Here is a 19,309-nt window from a genome sequence, read left to right on the forward strand (position 1 = left end):
TTCGCTGTTGATTGGAGATAGTGGAGTTGTAAGAAACATGAAAACATGTTGAGAATCAGTTCTGCAATAAGGGTAGCACTAATAGCATCAAATATCTTAGGGGTACAAGGAACCTAAGTAAACAACCTGAAGTAGAGCTCACCATCTAAGATGGGCCACTAGGACTTCCCTGGCAATGCAGCGGTTAAGACTCCATGCTCCTGACACAGGGGGCTTGAGTTCCCAGGGGGCTTGAGTTCAATTGCTGATCAGGGAACCAAGATCCCCATGCCACACAGAGCGGCCTAAAAAATAAAATGAGGACACCAAGGCCGGGGGAATAGGAATGACACCTAGGTTGTGGGGACCAACCCTCCACACAGCCTCCCTGCCCCCATCCCGCCTTGGAACATGTGACACTGTGATGCCATCACTCACTCTCCAGCATTCCCAGCAACAGTGAAAAGCCAAGTGGATTTCTTGCACATGAGGATGTATGTTCTCTTTAAAGTACCATTGTAGCTTTTAATATATTGCCTCTTACCACTCATTACCTATTTACAATGAAAAGTTTATAGTCTAATGGACTTCAAACTGATGTTTAAGAAATATTTATTAAGAGCACCCACTTGTCCCTCATTTGGGGGATTAGTTCAGCCTCAGTCACCTGGGAGAGGTAGCGGGGTCAGTTTTTTTAACCCACCACAGTACTTTAAGACAAATTCAAATAGAGATAAGCTTGGTGTGAATCCAAAGGGTCAGGAGAGGTTTTATACAGGTGTTGATACAGCACCTTGAAGGATGTCCAGGCTTTGAGTACGGAAGAGGATGGTAAGGGGTGGAATGGGTCTGAAGAAAGAGTGCAGGTACAGAGAACACAAGCGGTGGGGCTGGGGGGCAGGCAGAGGGCCTGCCTGAAGGCTTGTCCAGGAGCAGCTGTCAGAGGGGAGATTTGGAATGTCACCATGGTTGAGAAAGGCCTTCAATGTCCAGTGTACATGTAGTTCATCTCTATGTTCTGCAGAGCAGTTGAAAGCTATTTTGAGAGAAGGATAACATGGCGAATCACTTGATTCAGGAGAAACAGTGTCGTCAGGATGACTTAACCACAAGCTAGCCAGAATTCTGAGATGGCCCCTGATACTCCTGCCCCCTGGTATACCCCTGTGTGATCCCCGCACCTGTGATGTGGGCTGTACAGTGAGGGTGGTGGAACGCCCTCCTGTGATCAGGCTGGCATATGATGGAGAGGAAGAATCTTGCGGATAAAATGGGTAGAGGTGTGTCCAATTTTTTTAAGGACCAGGTTTTTGTTTTGTTGATTTTCTTACTTGTTTTCAATTTCATTGATTTCTCCTCTAAATTTTATGATTCTCCCTGCTTGCTTTGGATTTAATTTGCTCTTTTCTTTCTCGTTCCCTAGGGTAGAAGCTTAGATTGTTTATTTTAGATCTTCCCTCTTTTCTAAAACATCTATTCAGTGTTAAAAATTTCTCTGCAAACACTGTATTCACTCCATCTCATGAATCTTGATAAGTTGTATTTTCATTCAAGATATTTTAAAATTTCATGTAAGACTTCTTTGATTCATGTGTTATCTAGAAATGTGCTGTTTAATCTCTACACACTTTTAGATTTCCTATAATCTTTGTTATTTTCTTTTGATCTGAGAGCATACTTTCTATGATGTTTGTTCTTTAAACTTTGTTGAGGTGTGTTTTATGACCCACAGTGTGGTTTGTCCTGGCAAATGTTCCATGCCAGCTTGAGAAGAATGTGTATCTTACTGTTACTGGATGAAGTATCCTGTGCATGTAAGTTAGATCAGGTTAATTAATGGTGCTCTCCACTTCAGCTATATCCTTGCTGACTGTTTACCTGCTGGATGTATGAGTTACTGATGGAGGTGTGTTAAAGTATTCAACTGTAATAGTGGGCTTATCTATTCCTCCTTGCAGTTCTGCCAGTTTCTGCCTGTGTATTTTGATGCTCTCTTGTTGCATGTGTACACATTAAGGATTTTTATAATGTTCCTTGGTGTGCTGTTTTGGGTGTTTGTCCTGCTTGGTGTTCTCTGAGTTTCCTGGATCTGTGGTTTGGTTTCTTTGGAAAATTCTCAGCCGTTATTTCTTCAGATATTTCTTCTGCTCCTTTCTCTGTTTATTCTAGTATTCCCATTCCTTTTGTAAGTATTTTTAGGAGACTTCCAAACTGTCTACCAGAATGGCTGGAGCATTTTGCATTCCTACCAGCAGTGAGTGGCAGTTCCTGTCACTGCCCATCGTCACCAGCATTTGGTGTCATCAGTGTTCTGAATTCGGGGCATTCTTGTAGGTGTGCAGTGGCGTCTTATTGTTGTTTCACTTTTATTTATTGTTTGTTTACTGGCCATGCCCCGCATCATGTGGGAATCTTAGTTCCTGGACTAGGAATGGTACCAGCGCCTCCTGCAGTGGAAGCTCAGAGGCGTAACCACTGGACCTTCAGGGAATCCCCGTCATTGTTGTCTTAATTTGCATTTCCCTGGTGACATATGATGTGGGACATCTTTCCATAGACTTATTTGCTGTACATACATCATCTTTGGTAAGATCTCTCTTAAAGTCTTTGGCCCACTTTTAATTGAGTTGCTGTATTTCCTTACTGTTGAATTTTGAGAGTTCTCTGTATAGTTTGGATAACAGTCCTTTATCAAATATGTCTTTTGCTGCAAATATTTTTTCCTGGTGTATAGGTTGTCTTCTCATTCTCTTGATATTATCTTTTGCAGAATATAAATTTTTCATTTTAATATAAAGTCCAGCTTGTCAATTACTTGTCATTTCCATACCCAAAGTCATCTAGGTTTTCTCTTATGTTATCTCTTAGGAGTTTTATAGTTTGGTGTTTTACATTTAGAACTATGAACCATTTTGAGTAACTTTTTGTGAAGGGTATAATGTCTGTGTTTAAGTTATTTTTTCCTTTTTTGGAATGGAATATCCACTTGTTCCAGCATGTTGATGAAAAGTTAACTTTTGGGAGGCTCATTTTCCTTCATTTGAAGATGTTTCTGTGTTTTTAAATTGAGATGCAATTGACACATAGCCTTCCATTAGTTTCAGGTGTCCAGAGTAGTGATGACATTTCTATGCATTGAAAATGATCATCACAGTAAGGCTAGTAAGATCCATCACCACACGTAGTTAAAATTTTTTTCTTATTGTGAAAATTGTAAGGATTTACTCTCTCAGCAACTTTCATATATACAGTATTGTTAACTGTTGTCATCATGCTCTACATTACACCCCCAGAATTTGTTTTATAGCTAGAAGTTTGTGCATTTTACTGCCTCCATCCATTTGGCCTCCTCTCAGCCTTTGCCCACCTCTGGCAACCACTAGACTGCCAGTCTGTTTTCTGTATCTATAAAATTCAGGGTTTTTTTTTTTTTTTTTTAAAGATTCTGTATGTAAGATCATATAGCATTTGTCTTTGCCTGACTGACATTTCATTTAGCATAATGCCCTCAAAGTTCATCCATGTTGTCACAAATTGCAGGTTTTCCTTCTTTTTGTTGCTGAATAATATTCCATTGTAAATATATACCACAGTTTCTTTATCCATTCATTAATCAGTGGATACTTAAGTTTCTTCTGTATTTTGACTGTTGTAAATAATGCTTCAGTGAATGTGGGAGTGTATATATCTTTTTAAGATAGTGTTTTCGTTTCCTTCAGATAAACACCCAGGATTGAAATTCCTGGGTCATATGATAGTTCTATTTTTAATTTTTTGAGGGACTTCCATACTGTTTTCCATAGCAGCTGCACCAGTTTGTATTCAAACCAACAGTGCACAGAGGATTCCCTTTCCTTTATGTCCTTGCCGACACTTATTATTTCTTGTCTTTTTGATGATAGCAGTTCTTACAGGTGTAAGAAGATACCTGATTGTGGTTTTGATTTGCATTTCCCTGATGATCAGTGATGTTGAGCACTTTTTCATGTACTTGTTGACTGTCTGTTTTTTTTGGAAGGATGCCTATTCAGATCTTCCACCCATTTTTTAAATCAGAAGCGTGGATTTTTTGCTATTAAGTTGTATGGGTTCTTTATATATTTTGGATATTGACCCCAATCAGCCATATGATTTGCAATTATTTTCTCCCGTTCACTAGGTTGCCTTTTTATTTTGTTGCTGGCTTCCTTTGCTGTGTAGAATATTTTTAGTTTGAAATAGTCCCACTTGTCTAGTTTTGCTTTCATTGCCTGTGGTTTTGGTGTCATAACCAAGAAATCTTACTCAGACCAGTGTCAAGCTGCTTTCCCCCTGTGTTTTCTTCTAGGAGTTCTGTAGTTTTAGGTCTTACATTTAAGTCTCTAATTCATTTTGAGTTCATATTTATTTGGTGCAGTATAAGGATCCAGTTTTTTTGTTTTTGGTCTGTAGCTATCCAGTTTTCCAGCACCCCTTGAAGAAGAGATTGTCTTTTCCCCATTGTGTATTTTCCCTATCTTGACACTTTTGTCAAGATAAGAGTGGCTGTATATGCATTGATTTATTCTGTTCCATTTATCTATATGTCTGTATTTATGCCAGTACCATGCTGTTTTGACTTCTGTAGCTTTACAATATGTTTTAAAATGAGAACATGTGTTCTCCTGCTTTGTTCTTTTTTTCTCAATATTATTTTGGTTACTCAGAGTCCTCTGTGGTTCCAATGAATTTTAGGATTGTTTGCTATTTTTCTGTTAAAAAAAAAAAAGGTGCTGGGAGGTTGAGGAATTACATTGGATCTGTAGATCACTCTGGGTAGCATATACATTATAACAATATTAGTCTTCTAATCCATGAATATGAGTTGTCTGTCTATTTATTTGTGTTTAATTTCTCTTAATAGTGTTTTGTAGTTTTCAGTGTACAAGTCTTTAGCTTCCTTGGTTAAGTTTATTTGTAAGTATTTTGTCCTTTTTGATGCTATTGTAAATGGGATTATTTTCTTAATGTCCCTTTTAGATTGTTCATTATCTAGAAATGCAACTAATTTTTGCCTGTAGACTTTATATCCTGTAGCTGTACTAAAGCACCATAGTATAAATGCCTTTTTAAAGCCCCATGGGCCCCAAGAGGAACATGAGGAAATAAACGTGCATAGGAAAGCAGCCCAAGGCCTGGCTCCACATTCAGTGTCAGGAAGCTCAGAAGGAACCAGAAAAGGTGTCTGAGGAGAGTCTGCAGTGAAGAGTGCAGAGAACCGAGGGCCAGGCTTGTGCTACAGATGCCAAGCAGAGTGTTTCACGTGGGATTTAGAGAGATTAATAACCTTCCCAGGTCACACAGCTGGTTGGAGGTGCAGCTTACATCCAGACTGACTGGCAGATGCCAGACTTATGTCCCAGTTTCTGTGCTCTAACACATTAACCACAACCAGTATGATGATGTTCCCTTCAGTAGCACCAACTCTGTGCCAGGCACTGTTGTGAGAGCTTTATGTATAACAGTATGTTTATTCCTGTTGTCATCACCATCTTACAGAGGTGGAAACAGAGACACAGTGAGGTTGTGTTCAGGGTCACAGAGTGGCTCAGTGTGCTTTGAGAACTGTCTGGGTCCAGAGTCTGCATTCATAACTGTCTGCTGATAACTCTCTCCACTGCCTACATAACTAGAGTGTCATCAAGGATAATATTTCTTAAGGTTGAGGGAGGACGCTCAAGAAGCAAATAGATTCTTTAATTAGAAAAAGGAAAAACCAAGCAGTGGCATTTTGACCTTTGGCCCTGTCCATATTGATTTTGGTGCTTCCCAGCCTCATATAAGCTGGTGAAGTGCTATATGCCTTTCTTCCAGCTTGAACAAAGTACTTGTAAAGTTGCTTTGTTCTTTCTCCCAATGGAGCATGCCTGAAAGCAAAATGTAATGCTGCCTTTTACGCTAAGTCAAACGAAAGGCTCGGTTTCTCAGGGTCAGAAAAATGCAGTCATATAGGTGGAGTCTCGTGCAGTGATTTTAATTTTGCTCCTCTCAGAAGTTAGGTATAGGAGGGAAGTTCTTGCATCTGAGAAAAGACTTGTTGCTGGAGTCATGTTGCCTGGAGTAATGGTTTACAACTGTTACAACTTTCGAATTGACCCAGAGTTTAAGATGCACTGGAAGCATGTTAGTGAATGCAGTGTTCCTTCCAGCATGATAAGACCTTCAGATGTCTGCTCTCTGTTGCTCGTTTGTCTTCATTATGCCTTGGTTTTCTTGGACATGACCTCTGCTCCTCAATTCAGGTGCTCACATGAGCTTTTTCTCGCCACTCCACGTATTCTGGCATTTTTCCTCAAAGAAAGGTCCCTCGTTAACACTTATGGAAAAAATAACACAGTGCCAGGGTGGGGTTGGGGTGGGCAATGCATCCCCTTCAAGTTCTACCTGGCATTTCATTCTCCAGTCTTGCCTGTGCCTCTCCTGTTAGCTCACCTGTTTTATTCTGACATAGCTGAGGCTTTTATCTTTATTTTGGTTTAAATTTTTTTAAAGTTCATAACCAGGTTTTCAAGAGGACAGGAATCCTGAGACCCAATTGTCAGCAAAATAGGCAGTAATTACAGCCACTGTCACCTGGTGTGTGAGCAGACGTTGAAAAAACTGTCCATTGGCCAGCCTCAACCCAGTGTCCCACCTCTGCCAGCCATCTCATCGTAGGCTGCTGGCCTCAGTCAGAAGAGGTGGGGACCTGGAGTGGAGCCAGGGTAGGGGAGACTGAGGGGCACTTGAAAGGCTACAGCGGGAGAGCTGCTTTCACCAGCAGAATAGGTCTGTTGATGAAAGTTCTCTCCATTTTTGTTTGATTACTTATTCTAATTCTTAAATGCTCATCTGTATGTTCAGTTTTTCATATATTTTTGAGTCAATTTTGAAAATAATGTAGTATACTAGAAAGAGATCTATTTTTCTAAGTTTTCAAATTTGTGGGCATAAATTTGTATTTTAGAATTTCTACTATGTCAATAATTATGTCCCCTTTTTTCTCTGCTCTTTTTTGGAATGACTTTTAGATATATAAAATACATGAGTTTCAGGAAGAAACCTAAAGAGGATTTACATTTTCTCCTGGCAGCACCTTGGGCAGAAGCAGTCCTGGGTCACATTCACCCAGGTCTGAGGAGTGAGATGGGTTGAAGCCAGGCTTTGGTCCCTCTGAGGACCAGACTATGTCTGTTTCACCCTTATCTGTAGGAAGTAGCCCCGAGTATCCAGTTCCCAGTGTGAATCATTCATTAGGATTCCCCTTCCTTGGTGGACCTGGACTTCCATTTTTATTCTCTTGCTCTCTAGGATTATCCAAAGATGACCCCACCACATCAGCTACCTTTTTAGAAACTGGCACATGCCCTTCAAAGAAAAGGTGCCCCAAACATTAGGCTCATCTCGCCAGATTTCCTTTTTCTCTAAATTTTGATCCTGTAGTTCTTTCCTAGAATTTCCTTTTTCTCTGAGGTTTGATCCTGTAGTTCCTTCCTACTTTGTGTCTCTAGTGCCATCAAAGACATACTTTATACACACACACACACGCACACACACACACACACACACATATATTTTTTCTTAGTGCAAGGATTAGCCTGCATTACCTTGATGGCACTACATGAGGCTGAAGTCCTTCTTGTATGTACTTTTTAAAGATAAGTGTTACTCTTGAAGTATAGCATGCATGCAGAAAAGCAAACAAATCTTGAGCATACTGCTCAGTTAATTATCGCAGGTGACTACCTGGTCCCCCACCCAGTCAAGAAACAACATCAGCACCCAAGCCTGCCCCTCCCTTCCCCACCATGTCCCCTGCTCCTGTCTCCCTCATAATCACTTCTGCTTGGCCACTTCTCCCTTCCTGAAAACCTGGGAAACCGGATCTCGTTTGGTCCCTTTCCTTTGTCATGAGGAAGTGCATAGTTTTGACCCAGTCCTTTCTCGTTTGGTTTGCTCTTTACCTTTTCAATCTATTCCTGGGACGGCTTTCTCCCCTTGTATATCATGTTTCTCCCCTTGTGACAAGCCCGCTCAAGACTGTTAACAATTCGTCCCTTTAGATTGTACACAATACTTTGCTGTTTTCCTGAGTGTGATTTTTAGAAAGCCTTCCAAGCTCATGATTGTCTGCTGACACGTAGAATATGCTATTTCAGGCTGTGATTGTGTTTTGTACACATTTAGGAACAGTTACCCAGAATACAAACCTGTTGCCTTATTTCTCGGGTTAGCCCTGCCCGTCACAGGAAACAAATCAGGAATTGTTTGGTTTGAAATGTTCTCTTGATCTCTCCTTGCTTGAGATGTGCTGTGGAATTGCAGGAAGAATTGCAGAGCAGTGACATTTTGCAGCTGTCATCTTGGATCTCTTTCTGGCAGGTATCACATTGACTTATCGAGCTTGACTTCTCAGTTCTCATTTATCACCCTTATCAGAGTCACATTTTTGGCACAAGTACCTGGCACAGTGGCTGGCATATGTTGGCACCTGATAACTAATTAGCTTGTGGTAATCTGATGTGAGGGATTCAGAAGTCAAGAATCAGAGACGTCCATGAGGTGAGACAGAAATGGCCAGCCTTTTTCTCTTCCTTCCAGCTTTATTGAAATATAATTGACATATACCACTGTATAAATTGAAGGTGTGCAACATATAGTGATTTGACTTATACACATCACAAAATGATTACCACAGTAAGTTTAAAGAACATCCATCATCTCATATAGATACAAAATTAAAGAAATAGAGAAAAACTCTCCTTGTGATGAGAACACTTAAGATTTACCCTCTTAACTTAGGCTTTCATATATAACATGCAGCAGTGGGCCAGCCTTTTATTTTTTATTTTTCAAGTTAGAAATGAACTTGGCTTCTGTCTCTCCCACTTCTGACTGTTGGCCATTTGGTAGATTTAATTTCTAGCATCAAAGAATCCGAATCCTGACAAAATGGGTGTGTTATTTTTCCTCGTCCTTTTCATTGAGAAGTGGTGGGTATCAGTGCAGGGTAAGCATAACTTGTCGCGTCAGCACATAAGATCACAGTGAGCCCCCAGAACTCAGGGTTCAGCCAGGAGATAATCATACAAATGAATGTGATAAGTTTTCCCCAAAAAATGGGATCCCTTCCAGAACCAAGAGAATTAGAGCTGATAATGTATCATAAAGGAAAACCCTCATCTGAAACCCTGTGGGGTTCACTGAAGCCAGGATGTGTGAGCAGCTGGACCGAGGTTCACCTGCAGCCAGGAAGGGAAGGCGGAGGAGAACTGGGGAGTCACGTTTCAGCCCTGTTCTGGGGGGATAAGCCTGAGCCCCAGCCTGGGCAGCTCCAAGGTTGTCGTCTGGGGTGGGACAGTGGTGTCTCACCACGCTGCATCTTCAGTTCAGTTCAGTCGCTCTGTTGTGTCCGACTCTTTGCAACCCCATGGACTGTAGCATGCCAGGCCTCCCTGTCCATCACCAACTCCTGGAGTTTACTCAAACTCATGCCCATTGAGTCGGTGATGCCTTCCAGCCATCTCATCCTTTCTCGTCCCCTTCTCCTCCCATCTTCAATCTTTCCCAGCATCAGGGTCTTTTGCAGTGACTCAGCTCTTTGCATCAGGTGGCCAAAGTAATGGAGTTTCAGCTTTAGCATCAGTCCTTCCAATGAATATTCAGGACTGATTTCCTTTAGGATGGACTGGTTGGATCTCCTTGCAGTCAAAGGGACTCTCAAGAGTCTTCTCCAACACCACAGTTCAAAAGCATCAATCAATTCTTCAGCACTCAGCTTTCTTTATAGTCCGACTCTCACATCTCACGCTGCAGCTTGGCCTACCTGGAATCTTTAATGTCTCATTAGGGATCAGCTTAGGCTGTTCTGTAAACTTGACAGGCTAATACGTAGCATAGTGATGAACATCTCTGTCTTCTTGGAGTGGGGCAGGGGGCGCCTGCCTCGTCTAGTGGCCCCAGAGCTCCCCCTCTTGTTGCTCTCCCATCATGTTGACAGGTGGCCTCTTCCTTTCTCTGGTCACTTCCCACTTCCCCCTCCGCACTCCAAGTGGAAAGATCCCTTTTGCTGCCCTGATCCTCTCAGTTTAGCTCCACTCAGAGCTCACACCTAGAGTTTGTCCTCAGGGCAGATGGCCCTGTGCCCACTGCAGTCCCTTTTCCTCACCCTGAAGTGGACCGGGGACCCCCTTTCAGGTGGGCTGCCCAGCTCGGGCGGTGCCCCTCAATGACTTGGAGGTGCTTACACCTGGGCCCAGCAGTGGGGCTTCTGCCTCCATGGCTCTGACCATACTGTGTGGCCACGCCCTGAGTGTCCCTGGGCCAAGGCAGTGCCCACTGGCTCCCACCAGACCCTGTGCTTCACTGTGAGTCCCTCTCGAGGTGGGTGGGTGACGGTGGGGAAGGCTCCTCAGGGCAAAACTGGGACCTGTCTCCAGTCATCGGGTGGCACACGTCGACACTTGGCTCCTCTCCATCTTGCCGCTGTTTTTTTCCCTCCTCTTCAGCTCCTCCCGGCTCGGCTCCCCTTTTACAGTCCCCCTAACTGATATTTCTCACCTCTGAAGAACAGTCTTTGAGCCATGGTGACAGGCTTCTGAAAAAAAACCAAATTCCTGTGAAGGTGGGATTAGAGAAGGGACACTGGAGCTGAGGACCTGAGTGAGAGGCTTTCCTTTGGGTGGGGTGGGGGGGGCATCGTGGGGAGTGTATGCATGTAAGACAGCTGAAAACCCAAAATGAAGCAGAAAGTGAGCTTTTAAAACATACAAGGTATGTTTTCTTGTACTTTCACACTTAATCTCACCATTTGAGTCCTTGTTGAGCGACTCATTCTGTTAACTTAACCTCCAGGAGAGCCTGAACCCAGTTCAGGAGAACCTGAACTCCCGGGAGGAGTCCTGAACCCTGTCCTCCGTGGCGTCCAACTGACTCTCACTTTTTCTCACTGCTCTCCCTCATCAATGAATATCTGTTTTAATTTGCTTCTCATTTTGATGGACTAAATGTGTGTCTGAATCTGCTCCTTCAAGCAACTCTAGACTCATTTCCTCCATCACAGTGATGCTCAGACGTGTTCCACTAGAATTATCCTGCAGTGAGTTAAGTGCTTTTCTCCAGGTCTGTAGGAAAATGAATGTTTGTGATGTTGAGAACTTACTCAAAATCATTTTCCCTAAAACTTCGGTACTTGCTGTAGCTTGCCTACTAGAGGATGAAAAAATGTGTGAGAGCATCAAGTGAGTAAAGACAAATCTGTAGGAAGCCGCTGATCTCATTAGCTTTGATGGATTGGGTTTTTATCATGGATGTGTGATTGTTATATTGTACATGTATATTCATTGTCCACTCATAAAATTTTTTCAGATTTGTGTGATGAAAAGAAGTACATCAGCACGCTGGTGTTCTGCACGAAGTGCTGAGAACTCCAGGTGTCCTGCCACCTTAAACACTGAAAGTGAAAGGAAAATGAAGTCGCTCAGCTGTGTCCAACTCTTTGGGACCCCATGGACTGTAGCCCACAAGGCTCCTCCATCCATGGAATTTTCTAGGCAAGAGTACTGGAGTGGGTTGCCATTTCCTTCTCCAGGGGATCTTCCCAGCCAAGGGATTGAACCAGGTCTCCTGCATTGAGGACAGACGCTTTACCATCTAAGTCACCAGGGAATCCCAAAACACTGAAAAACACTGCTTTCTAGACCCTAAACAAATTTCTTATGGTATTGGCTCATGGCACTGACAGTCCTTACTGATCAGCTGAAGTACAGATCATGAGGACACATGCTGACCATACTTGTTGGAGCATAATTACGTCTGTCATCATGAGCGTGGGCTTCCCCGGTGACTCAGCAATAAAGAACCCGAGTGCAGTGCAGGAGACTCAGGTTCAATCCCTGGGTCAGGAAGATCCCCTGGAGAAGGGAGTGGCACCCACTCCAGTATTCCTGGAGAATCTCATGGACAGAGGAGCCTGGTGGGCTACAGTCCCTGGGGTTGCAAAAGAGTTGGATACAACTTAGCAACTAAAACAGTAACAGTCACGCACATACTTGGAATTGGTTTCCACTGTTTTGAAAGATGCAGTTACCCCGATTTAGGGATGTGTTTGTCTGACATCCTGTGAAGCCCAGCACTGACAGGAGATGCCGTTTCGCCTGATTGCCAGCATCTGCCCAGGAGGGCCAGTTAGCATGGACTGTTTCCTTGCTCGCATCCTGCCTGCCTTTCCTCCACAGTTAATTCATTTGTTCATTCACAATGATGATTTGGTATCGTCTGCTTTCTTGTTTCTTCTTTTTGTCTTTGGGATTCTTTTAGTAGCTTCTTAGGTGATTGTGCATTTGAATAGTAAAGTGATTGGTTTTCTCATTGTAGTACAGTATTGCGAGGGCAGGTAGCAAGCAGACACAGTCTTTCTCATGGTGCTCTGTTCTGTTTCTACTGTACTCCTGTAGGAGGGGACAAGCATCAATAGCCAAGTGTTCAGTCCCTTCTCGCTGGTCCCTCCCTGGGTGCTGCTTCTCCCATTTCAGTGTCATCACGGAGGTGAACCCGGAACACCGATTGCCCTGGACGGCACTTCCACTCATCAGACATAATTGGCTTCGTAAGAACATCACCTGTCCTGGAAAAGTGACTTAATATACTAACTTATTTCAGGGTCTGACCACTGCCTGAGCCTCAGTGAGCTTGTCCACCACCTGTCATGCCTTCTGGGCTTCCTCACGTGCTGGAACTGTGCCAGCCCAACCTGAGCCTCCTAGTCCTTTCTACAGATGCACGCACACATGCATGCACACACCCGCCCCAGTGCATGCACACATGTGGAGACAGCTGTGTAATAGTGCAGCAGAAGTCTGGTGTTTGGTTTAGGGTCCTCCATCAGTCATTATGCTGCAGCAAAGTTGTTACCCTGGCAGTAAGATGCCCCTTTACCAAAAGCACCCACTCAGTTCAGTTGCTCAGTTGTGTTTGACTGTTTGAGACCCCATGGACTGCAGCATACCAGGTTTCCCTGTCCATCACCAACTCCTGGAGCTTACTCAAACTCATGTCCATCATGTTGGTGATGCCATCCAACCATCTCATCCTCTGTCGTCCCCTTCTCCTCCCGCTTTCAATCTTTCCCAGCATCAGGGTCTTTTCCAATGAGTCAGTTCTTCACATCAGGGAAGCAAAGTATTATAGTTTCCGCTTCAGCATCAGTCCTCCCAATGAATATTCAGGGATGATGTCCTTTAGGATTGACTGGTTTAATCTCCTTGCAGTCCAAGGGACTCTCAAGAGTCTTCTCCAATACCACAGTTCAAAGGCATCGATTCTTCAGCGCTCAGCTTTCTTTGTAGTCCAACTCTCACATCCATACATGACTACTGGAAAAACCATAGCTTTGAGTAGATGGACCTTTGTTGGCAAAGTAATGTCTCTGCTCTTTAATACGCTATCTAGGTTGGTCCTAGCTTTTCTTCCAAGGAGCAAGCATCTTTTAGTTTCATGGCTGCAGTCACCATCTGCAGTGATTTTGGAGCCCAAGAAAATAAAGTCTCTCAGTGTTTCCATTGTTTCCGCATCTATTTGCCATGAAGTGATGGGACCGAATGCCGTGATCTTAGTTTTCTGAATGTTGAGTTTTAAGTCAGCTTTTTTACTCACCTCTTTTCACTTTCATCAAGAGGCTCTAGCGTTTAATTATAGAACCGATGATGATAATGTCTAATAAAAATTCTTTAGTATATTCATAGTATTATATTTTAAAAAATTTTTCCAAAATATGTGGTATTAAGTTGGTATTAATTAAGATGGTATTAAGTTTCACAAAGACATCAAGTAGTCTGATAAGTCATTCATGCTGCATGTTCATTTTTGCAGCAGGGATTTCAAGCCAGGCTCTGCACACCTGTTGCGTGCACCTCTGACTAGAGAGCGCAGCCAGAACCCTAAGGGAGACACCCCCCCACCACCAGGTGACACGTCAGGGATGTAACGGACACCCCGGGAGCAAACGTGTTCGGCTTTCATTCTCTGTCCCCTGCCCCGGCAGGGCTGATTTTTATCATCCTGGGTGTGAAGTTTGGGACCCCAGAAATTCTTGGCTACTAAGAACTGGGTTCTGGGTTCAGACTGTTCTCTCTGTTGAAGGGTGAAAGGAGAACACTTGTTATAAATCAAGCCTTCCAGAATCTCATTAAGGAACCTAAGAGAACAGGTAGTCTGGGAGAGGCAGTAGTTCTGAAACCTGAAGTGGGGCCAAATAAGAAGGTCTGTTTGGAGGCCAGCGAGAGGAAAGGCAAAGGTTTTGCTTGTAAGGCCTCTGCTGCTTTAAAGAAAGAGCCGCCTCACAGGCGCGGGTGCCCCGGTCCCAGCTGTCAGCGCCATCACCCGGCCTCCAGGTGAAGACAAGGAGCCTTGTTTCCCGGGTGAAGAGAGGAGCCTTGTTCGTGACCCCTGCCCCGCAGCACCACAGACCCCTGCCCCCTGCCCCCGCCCCAGCCTTTGTGCCGCCGCCCCTCCTCCCTTCCTCCAGGCTTTGTGCGCCTTCAAGTGGCCCCCCGGAAGGGACCACCCAGGGGGCTGCACAATGGGGGCCGAGGTAGCCCCCCAAACCTAGGTTTCTTGAGACAGCCCGTGAAAAGAAAAGTACTGTTTAACTATGTACATGTTTGTCCTTTCTATCACCGTTTTGTGTGGCCAACAAAACCCCCCCGCCCCCTCGCATCCAGACTCCCCCAAGGCCGTACCCCCAGCTGTTCTGGCTGCCGGGCATCAAGCCTGAGACCCTTGCTCCTAGTTCCTGCTCCCAAGGCACTGCTGCCTCAGTCTGCTTACATGCACGCCTTTGGATGAATGATCAGGAAATTTGATATCAGAGCAAACAAATGATGCTTGCCTGATGAAACTGTTTTATCAGTCATCCTCAGAGTCGGTGGCTTGGTGATGCTGCTGGGTGAGATGTGTCTGTAGGACCACTCAACAAAAGCTGGCAGCCGGAATTCAGTTCTCAATAGCCATTCACACCTCTGTAAAAGGATTAGCTCCGGCCGATTGTTAGCCTGTTTAAATCTTAATTTGCATCTTTATGGAGGTAGGGCTTCTCCGGGCCTCTCTGTTGCTGGTGGTGGTGGTGGTGGTGGTGTGTGTGTGTGTGTGTGTGTGTGTGTGTGTGTGTATACCTGTGGGTGGGTGGGCGGGCGTCACGGGAGGTTTTCTCTTACTGGCGAAGGTGCTAAATTGCTTCAGGAGGACCTGTAAGCTATGCAGATTGAGTTAGCGACTTGGGTTTTGACTGACCTTGGTTGGGCTTTGGTTCATTAGTTACATTTGATTTAGCCAAAAAGTCCATTTGGGTTTTTCCTTACAGCTTACAGAAAAACCACCCAAACTCTTTGGCCAACCCAATAGTTTGCAGCAGTTGTGGGTTCAGAACATGAGGTGCGTGAATGCATTCTGTTGCTTCTGTTTAAATCCAGGAACCTCATGGGTCTTAGGATTTTTCAGTGTTGTTCATTATAATCAACAAATTTCCTTGGGCTTTAAGTGCAGAAAACCAGACCTAGGAATGATGGTTTTAAAATCTATTCTATCCAGACCATGTGTTCTTAGTGAAAAGATCAAAGCCACCTTATGTTTCAAAAGCAGAGTATGACCTACCAAAGCTGTGAGTTTCCAGGCGAGGTTTCTGCGAGCTCTGGAATCCGATAGAGACTAGCAGGCCGTGTTGCCTTCTTCCCACCCTCACGTGTGTGGGTTATTCCTCCATGACATGCTCACATCCCACCACCACCTCTGCGAGTGATGCCTGCTTGTTGTTGCTCTTTCTGACATAGTTTCCTCCCTAAAACTTCGTTCTGGATATAACTGCCTTCTGATTCTTCCATTTCCTGTAAGACACAGTAAACATCATACATAAAACTTTAAACAAGCAACATTGTGTTGTGTAAATTGTGTAAGCAGACTCGTCCCTGCCTGGAGTCTGGGCCCACACCATGCAAAGACTGCATCTCCTGGAGAGAATGAAACCCCAAAGCCAGGCTCCCATCACTGCAGCTGAAGCACATGCTCACCAAGGGCTCACCGAGTGCCCTGAAGACGACAGCCAGGGCAGATGTGAAAGTCACGTGCTAGAGTTGAGGAGAAATTTATTTTCTGTTTGCCAAGAAGTAATTCTCAGTTTGTGATACTGAAATAAAAAGCGTCTTTTCTCCTTTCATTTCTTTACAAAAAGAAAAACAAAAAAAACTCTACCTTGACTGCTCACATTAGCCTGGTATGAAGTTGCTTTCTTGTAAATTATGTCCTAAATTCTGTGTGACTGAAAATGACGCTTTCTCAGAAACTTACTTTAAATTTAGCCAAAACATAGTTTATTGTGTGCTTAAGTATTATTGGATAAAATAAAATTTTGTTAAAGCATCCATTTGTGTTACTAGGTGTTGCTTGTCCTCAAGCAGATTTGTCTTCTTGCTGGACCTCACAGAAAGCAAGCAGATGGTAGGGGCCCAGTGCCTTGGTGCCTCTCTCCCCAGGAGAGAGACGGGCTGTCAGGTCGATGCTCTTCTAGCTGAAGTATTCTGGTAGGAATGCAAATAGAAGACACGGAAGAAACTGGGCTCTTGAATTTGAAAATGGTATTTTCATCACACATCATCTTTAATCTTTTAACTCTGTACATTGTGTGAATTATTTAAGTTGTTTGCAGGCAAGTGTTGATGGGTATTTTGCAAACTAAGGTCTGTCCCATGGGGAGATAAATGTTAGAAATCCTCAACTCAGAGCCACTCATCTTTCGGCACACAAGGTTAGGAGTTAATCTGGGGTGGGCCATGGCTCCGTGGGTACAGTGCTGGTGGCTGTCTCACTGACCGTCTTGTTGATCATTCCTTGCTGAGCCCTGGAAGCCCTGGTCCAGTGTGACACCACCGTGTAAAAACAGGCTGTAACAACACACATGTCATGAATTGTCTCATGTGGGTTTAAATCTTGTCCTGTCGTTCAGCACACAGTGTCCTTAAGAGTGTCGTCAGCATCCTGTGAAATCCCAAGTACCCTTGCTGTTCTCAACAGGCCTCTCAGTCATGTGGGGAAGACTTGTCAGACGGGGCGTAGCTGGAGGACAGCACAGCGTGGAGTGCTGTCTGCTTCATGCTGGAGGAGCTCAGGGCTGAGAAAGATCCTGGGAAGGAGGCAGCTGGTCTGAGCAGGCCTGACATCTGGACTCAGCAGACTGGCAAAGAGGGAAGGCATTCGGCGTGTGATTGCTCACTGGCCCTGCCATGGTGGTACTTGGGATGGAGAAGGGCGAGGATGCTGGAGTCGGGGAGCATTGTCCGTAAGGAGTTTATAACAGTAACCAGACCCCACTGATCGGCTTTCTCTTCTCATCATTCCTAAGAGTGGCAGAGGTAAGATACTCGTCCCTGGGGGGCACTGCCGCATTCCACCTTGGCACAGCAGCATGAGCTGATGTCTGCCAAGCTCCTCTACTGTACTCAGGTTTGCAAGGATACAGAAGCCACATCCCTTGTTCAGGGCTCACCCCTGGTCCCCCTGGTTGGAAAGTGAGTCTAGAGGCAATCTAAGCTGGAGATCCCGAGCCCATAGCGTGGCTTTGTTTATCAAGCACAGTTTTTAACATTCTTCTGAGTAGTTGCCGCATGTTAAAATCTGAGAGATATCCTATAAAATAAAACAAGCAATGGTGAATTTCCAGCTTCTCTTAAAAACTGGAAAGATCTAACCTCACTGAGACACTCTGCCATGGGAGCCTGGGGTGATCAGCCCTTTAAGGTTGACCTGTGCCCCAGCCTTTAGCATCCTCACCCCACCAGCGGTGGGCTTGTGGGTCCTCCGCATCTGCCGCCCACCACTGAGCTCACATCTGCGAGCTCGTCCCCTGCCACCCAGAGCAGAGGGTCGGTCCCCTGGCCCGTCTCTCCCTCATCAGCCCTGTCCACAGCTACAGCTGCCAGGAAACCAGCCATGACTCAAAAACCCATGACGTTTATCACTGTTTCCTTGCCAGAGTTTTATACTGAATCTTATTTCCTGTTACTATCCAGTCACCACCAAGGCCAGCTTAATCTCCTTGCTAGGCCCCACTCCCTCTTACCCTGGCTTTCCCTCGCCTTTGCCTTGCTGCCTCCTGGCTTCAGCTATGGTCTCCCTCTGTCTGCATCCTGCCCAGCACAGGGCCCTGCCCCACCTTCCTGACCATCTTCCCTTCTGCGCATCGTTACTGCTCTGAAATTGGCTTATCTTCGTCGTCTTAAGGGCAGGTCTCACTGTGAATTGGTTGATGACAAGGTACAATCTTCTAGGGAGAATCAGGACCCAGAGTTTGCCTTCGAAAAAGCTGGTAGACATAGGTACTGCACATTCCACAGGCGAGGATATGTGGGGCCGCCGAGGTCCAACAGTGAGGACCCAACATGGCATGGGTCACAGGCTCAGGGTTTAGACAAGAGCTGGGACTTGGCCTGGAGCTGGAGGTGCCAACAGGGGGGCCCAGAGTCCAGAACAAGGCTTGAATCTGTGGACCCATTTCTGTTTCCTGCCCAGGGTGAAGGCCTGCTTTGGAAGGGGTGGGGGGCAAGCCTCCAGTGTACAGATGGAGCAGGTCTTTTTCATCCTTGTATCATCAGGCACATGGCCATTGAATAGATTGAGTAATTTAGCCCAACCATTAGATCTCTCCCAACTGTTAGACTGATTACAAATTAGTAATACTTTGCTATGAACATTGCTTTATAAGTTGCTTCGTTTTACTCTTGGGGAATGTGTTGTATATTGCCAGCTACATATGTGATCAGTTTCTTTAAAGAAGTAGTTTGTCTTTGATATCTTCTCCCATGACTTTTTAGAATCATGCAAACTGTCATTTTTTTTTTTAAGGAAGTTACTAACCAAACTCTTTGGAGACTGTTGTGACCCTGACAGACCTAACCTAGAACAATTAACACTCCACCAGTGTCCCTGTGGACTGTAAAAAGATGACAAGGGCTAAATCCCTCTTTCCACTCCTTCCTGTTCTTTATAAGAATAAAGAAAACTTCATTGCAGTGGGATCTGAATGGAGAAATAATAGTCATTTTTTCTGCATTCAGAAATAGAGGACGTAACCTCTACTTCAGCCAGCAGTTTTCAATTTCTTAGCAGTGACAATTTAAGTAAATTTCATGTGAGTGGAGGAGATCTAACTTTGTTATGATTGACAATGTGAAATTAGCCTTTTCTGCTGTTCAGATTATCTGTCATTCCTATCAGTCAGGTGGGATGTGCAGTGAGATTGCACAGCTGTGGATGTGAACCTCATGAAGTCTGCGAAGGGTTAAAAGCC

General features: G+C 44.5%; 1 protein-coding gene across 3 annotated transcripts in view; it reads left to right on the top strand.

Annotated features, from left to right (window-relative positions):
* KIZ (kizuna centrosomal protein) overlaps positions 1 to 19,309 on the top strand; it is an 86,044-nt gene that overhangs the window by 24,733 nt on the left and 42,002 nt on the right. The gene's annotated exons all lie outside the window — the stretch shown is intronic.

This window comes from Dama dama, chromosome 23 (genome assembly GCF_033118175.1).
Source record: "Dama dama isolate Ldn47 chromosome 23, ASM3311817v1, whole genome shotgun sequence".
NCBI lineage: Eukaryota > Metazoa > Chordata > Mammalia > Artiodactyla > Cervidae > Dama > Dama dama.